Raw genomic sequence first — 6,000 nt, 5'->3', positions numbered from 1 at the left:
CGATCTAATCAGCGTTGCAGAATGGTGTAACAATTCACTAATGACGCTAAATGCCAACAAATGTAAATGCATGTACTTCTCCCGCCGGTGCAGTCCCTTTTGTTTTCCTTACACAATCCTTAACACACCCCTGGAACTAGTGCAGTATTACAAATACCTAGGTGTAACCCTCTCTCACGATTTGTCTTGGAGCACACATGTCACTAACATTATTGCCGCAGCTAACAAAACCGTAGGCTTTCTGACACGTAACCTGCGAAACGCCCCGGAACATGTAAAATTACTAGCTTATAAATCACTTGTCAGGCCAAAACACGAATACGCATCGCCCATTTGGAATCCGCACCAAGCATATCTCGCCGATGCATTAGAATCAGTTCAAAATTGCGCTGTTAGATTTATTCATTCATCGTACTCATATCTCTCAAAGCAGAATCTGGTTTATCACCGCTTTTCTGTCGACGTCGCATTGCCAGCCTTTCACTGTACCACAAGTTATATTTTTCGTCCCTTAATCAAGCACCATACATCACATCAGTAGCACGCATATAATATCGAACCAGCCATCCACTTCAAGTTGCGCGCCCACGTACCCCGACCACCACCTTCACTGCCTCATTTTTTTTCCGAACTGCCACAGACTGGAACGGCCTTCCCCACGAAATCGCTTCTACTACCTGCCCATCTTCGTTTTTGCAACTTGTATCTGGCCATATTTTCAATAACTGTTTACCATGATCCTTACTGTTTGCATAAAAACCCACCCCTTATGTAATGCCCCTACGGGGGACTGAACTGAACTGAACATTTTTAATTGTATGAAGCAGGTATGTATTACTGAGGAAATAAAATGTTTCATTCTTTGATTGAAGCCATTTCTTGCTCAGGCTGAGCTGAGACACTCCTGTCCCAGCAGTGGTGTCAGGCGCGGAGGCCCAGTCGTAGCAGAGGTGACAGCGGTGGGATGCTCAGTCGTAGCAGTGATGGCAGCGGTCGGATGCGCAGTCGTAACACCGCCAACGCTTCTGCTGCACACGTGGGCGCACTAGAAGATCGGAAACACGCATCTGTCATCAATATGACCAGCATCTGCAGATCGCCGCCAGGGGGACCAGCGCCATAGGAACCAGAGTCATAAGTGTCACGTGGCAACGACGACTTGAAAAAAAAAGTAGCTGATATTCATACGCAAATGCTTTGGCATATTTCTCCACTGCAGCAGACTGCAGTGCCGTACAATTTTTTCCTTGTTAACGTGAGCAACAAGGAATTGAAAGAATTTTTGTATTACTATTGTGACATACACATAAATATTGTATAACTGGTGTATTTCTGAATCGTTTTCTTTTATTGGAAATACTAATTTTCTGCTGTTGTATCAATGGGCTCGAACCCTATTAAGTACAAGGATTTCTACTTCTTTTTTTTCAAGCCCCCTCCGCCTTGATAGAAAAATGAATGATTTCATTCACTCATTGATTATACATGCATGGAAGGCAAAATTACTCGTGTTTGAGATGGTGCCCTCAGTCGAAAAAAATGTCATATTTTAATCCAAGTATAGGCAACTCGAAAGGTTCTATCGAAAGTCATAAAAGTCACAGCCGGAAGATGTGCATAAAATCAAGGACAGCGGTTCGGAATAGACATTATGATAAATTTTTCATGAAGAGAGGTGTAGACAAAAGCACTTTATTCTAGAGGCATTCAGCTCCCTGGTGCAGGTATAAAATTGTCAAAAATCTTTTTGTGTTTGTGACATTGTTTGAAGAATTCTTACAAGCCAAAGGAAAACTGTCGTTTACAGAGGCAAGCAACCGTTCACGAATAACGTTCGGCCTCCTGTGGTTTCTTGACGTGCTATGGAATGCGCACCACCGCTGGAAAAACGTCTATGTGTTTAAACAAGAACTGCTTCCACTCGTGTGCGGTGTTTCAACTTATCCGGTAGCTTGCACGAAACAGCAGAAATGGTTTTCCTTCAGCCCAGTTCTCCCTCTCGCCGCCGGAAACACAGAAGCCGCGTTGCCTTTCACACTCTTCCTGCTGTTTCGCTTTCTCCGTGCGCCGACAGAGAAGTTGCACAACTACAACCACGGCTGTCTACGGCCGCCTGACTGGTCGCGCCATCTACCCTATTTCTCAATAACCTCAGTGGTGGCGCCAACGGCAGTTGAGCGACTCGCACGGTCGCCTCTACGCCTTGCTTCCCTGCTGTTTCGTTCAAATCCAGCCGCGATTTCAGCTGTTGGTCGTTCAAGCGTTAGAGGAACACCTGTTGCATGTAAGTTGGTTTCAGTGCCCATCGCCTTTATTTTTTGGCTTTCAGTAGAACGGGGCGCCGCTGTGGCCCCGACAGCCTCAGCTACGCCAGCTCGATCGGTCACGCGCGCAGGTGTGATCTGAACTGCCCCCAGCAGGTGACCCGCCGTAGCGCCGGTAGCGACGCTAACGTCGTCCGCGTGACGTCGGCTCAAGGACTCTCGAGCGCTCTCGAGTCTGTCGTCTGCTGCAGCCGGCGGCAGGTTCGCTCGTCCTCTCTCGCGTTCGGCTCTGATAAACGCTGTGGTTTTGAACGTTTCATCCTATCTAGCTGTTTTCCTTTTCTGGACCAAATATAGTTCGCAAGGATGACAAGCGATTCTAGATGCTTCCTTCCGCTGGTCAATTTTTAGCCATTAGTCTAGAAGAATAAAGTGCAATTGCCTTGTTAGTTGCGCAGTGCCTACGGGAATCAGTCACAGCAGAAGCTTGAATGACTGTCGCTCGGTTGTGGTAGCGAGCGTTTTCTAACTGCATCACACAGCTTAATGCTGGCGCAGAGGACGACTAAGAAATATCACTGCAGGCGCTTTGTCTTAATGGATAGGTATGCCGGCAACATATAGCGGAGCAGCCTTTGAACCCCCATTACTAAGCACTTTTAGTTACAACTGAGTAAGCCCTAAAACCTAAACGTGTAGGATGAAAACCATTTTCGGTCTATAGCGTTCTTAGATGAGAATACCGGTTTATTTGTACCTTAGCGCACGCACCTTCGAGAGAATGCGTCTACAGTATACTGTCGCTTTGTACGAGCTGCCATTTAGATTTGTGCACAGCGCATTTTCGACGTTATTTCGCTGGAGAATATGCGCATGTCAAACGCGCAGCGGCTTGCGCCGAATAATGGATAGTGCAGGTGCGTCATGGTGTTGCACCAATATTTGATAAGTGTGCTCTTTATTCCGCTCATTATCCTCCAGTACAATCTATTCGTTCTGCGATACTGCCCTTTGACGCAGAAAGTCTACACTACAATTCATGTGAGCTAGTGCAGTGGTTGGAAGCGCTGAAACTGAATGGCCGTTTTCAGTACTTGTCTTGCGGCGCCTGATATACCAGCACTAATTAAAGAATCAAGAAGGAAACAATCCACTCACCCGGCACAAATGTATAAACAGTTTTTTTACTTCTTTTTTGAAGATATCGGGTTTCAACTTGTGTAAAATAGTATGCTGAGGTGACAGTCCTCAGGAACTTTTATATGCCCTGTAATGGTCGGCTGTAGGAAAAAAAAAAAAAAAAAAACGTCCCCAGAAAATGCGTCCCCGGAAAAATGGTCCCCGGAAAAAAAAGTCCCATCAGCATTCGCTCTGTAGGAAAGAATGTCCCCAAGTGAAAAACTGCCCAAAGAGTTCGTTCTTCTGGAACCGACGTGACAAAAATTTGCCCCCTTTTTTGTACTCTTCCTTGAATTTGAGGATAGATGCAAGCATGAAGTATTTCGCAGTACCAGATTGCAGTATCCAACTTTCAGCGCTCTGCATACCGTTTCACCGCGTCTGCTAACCCGTACACTTACCTTGCAAAGAGTTGGTTCAAGGCGAGGCTGCTGTCACCAGGTGCAGTGCATAGGTGCTGAACTACCACCCCCTAAATATTGTATCTGGCTGTTGCGATATCTTGCTGGCGGTGTGCAGAACGTGCTCGTGCTTGCCCCACGCTATCAGTAAGCTATAAATAAGATGCCCAGCAATAAACGTTCGGTCATGATGTCAAGTGCCTTCGTTACGATCTGATACACATATAGATAAATTTTTTGTGCAGTTTCTTTCTGCAGTCTGCAGTTTGCTACTTGTATTTAGCTTCTATCCAAATTGTGTATCAAGATTTCCTTCTCATCTAGTGTTCTGTTGCGAATCTTTCGAACCTTGAGCGATAAACTTCAGCCACACTTGCATTGTGTTGACCATACCGTTGGGTTTACGGGTCAGTGATTCGTTCCACCTTATCGTAAATCCGCCTCATGCGAGGCAGTCGGGTGCTCAAATCACTGTGGGTCACGAGTATTTTGATTACATGTGTTTGGGGACTTTTTTTTGCAACATGGAAATGGGGACTTTTTTTCCAGGGATGATTTTTAATGTTTTTTCCAGATACTGTTAGTCCTAGCTGGCTGTTACAGGATGAAAATAGGACAGTCGATCTATGCAACAAGGTTCCAACTATTTTACAAAGGTTTTTTTCTGGAACCAGTAACGGTCACAGTTCTACGCTGCAGTTTACAACTGGAGATAACTAAACCATGACAACGCACATTAAAGACCAAGCAGCCATTCAAGATATGCCCTCATCTGATTATTACTATGTATTGCTTGAAAAACAAGCGGCATGCGTGAAGTGCAATAACGTGGCGCACCTTTATGTGCTGAGCAGAATTATGGCCAGGCTTGCTTGTCAAACAGGTTTACTTGGAATGTGGCCGCAGTCCTCTGTGCGTTGCTCTGGGCTTATCAGATGGTTTTATGTTCGTGCTCATGGCTTCGGTGCAAAGGGCTAACTCTCGAGGTGTCTAGGCACAAAGTAGAGCGCAAGATAATCGCTTCGTGGTGAAACAGGTGCTGATGATCTTGGCGTCCTTTTGCTGAAGAAGTACACGCTTGAAAGTTTCCATTGGTTTATTTTTCGCCTTTATGGGAAATATGCGCGCGCGATAAAGGAAGTATATATGTCCTCACTTGCTTAAAGCAAAGCAAAACAAAATTTTGAGTTCATCGTCATATGTTACGACACCTTCCGTTTTAACTGCGACCCCAGAATGGGTCGTCAAATCAAAGAATTCGAGAGTTGAACGGATACTCGTCTAGTCGGGCACAACCATATTAAAATGTTAAAACTTAGATGTCGAAACGTCTTTTTTTTTTCTCTCATGATCATCTTCTAGATTTTCATTATTTAATAGGGCACTTAAGTCGGCGGGATCACTGTCACAAACGAGTCACTGACACAAGGTATATTTCTGTCATCGTCGCGAGAATAATGGGCTGATGTTAAATATTCGCATTGAGTTACCCCGTCGCATTGATGAGCGTGCCGCACCGAGGGTTGCTGTTATGTAGGCCACGCCACTCCTTCTGTTGGATTCGCCACTGTGGAAAATTTTACGTGTCTGGCAATATCGCATAACATAAAGGTGGAATGTGCCATGACGGGTGCACATTCGCTGTGTGGAGCGCTTGTATTTCTAAGTTTTGGTGTGAAATCACGGTGCTGTAATCCCGGTGCTTTGTCGAAGGTGAGCGGATATTAGCGGCCAACCACTTCTGAATAATCTAACTGAAGAGCCATACTGAAGACCCCGCCGAAATTGCCGGCCTCGGCAGCTCTGTGCGTGGAGACATCAAGATCACAGCGGGAGACACCGGATGAAATGCGTCTGACGTTTCGGGAGGCCATTACACATGCACTACCAGGCCTTCTAAATGGTGCAAATACCTATGTGGAGTACTTATTCACGGCTGCATGCAACTCTTTCTGCGGTTATCCCTGAACTGACTCCGCATACGTAAACGCTCCGTTTCGACTTTTCAACAGCGCGGTTGGTGAAACGCCGCATTTCCCTGCAGCCCGCTGCGACTGGCTCATTAGGGCAGCATGATGCGATGGCATGAGAAACGTCGAACTGCCTGCGCTGCTGGAAATCAGCAGTTCCGTAAGCCACTCTCTGACGCCGAGCAT

The 6,000-nt window shown here is 46.0% G+C and overlaps 1 protein-coding gene across 1 annotated transcript in view; it reads left to right on the top strand.

The window, feature by feature from the left end:
• Window positions 1–2,149: 2,149 nt before the first annotated feature.
• The window catches only part of LOC149344354 (solute carrier family 52, riboflavin transporter, member 3-B-like), a 108,032-nt gene continuing 104,181 nt past the window's right edge, over window positions 2,150–6,000 (top strand). Inside the window, exon 1 of the mRNA XM_089546257.1 lies at window positions 2,150–2,284. The gene's annotated coding sequence lies outside the window, so the exon portion shown is untranslated. The remainder of the gene's footprint in view (window positions 2,285–6,000) is intronic.

This window comes from Amblyomma mixtum, chromosome 5 (assembly GCF_055824585.1).
Source record: "Amblyomma mixtum isolate Tamu chromosome 5, ASM5582458v1, whole genome shotgun sequence".
NCBI lineage: Eukaryota > Metazoa > Arthropoda > Arachnida > Ixodida > Ixodidae > Amblyomma > Amblyomma mixtum.
This window is presented reverse-complemented; position numbering and strand designations above follow the sequence as displayed.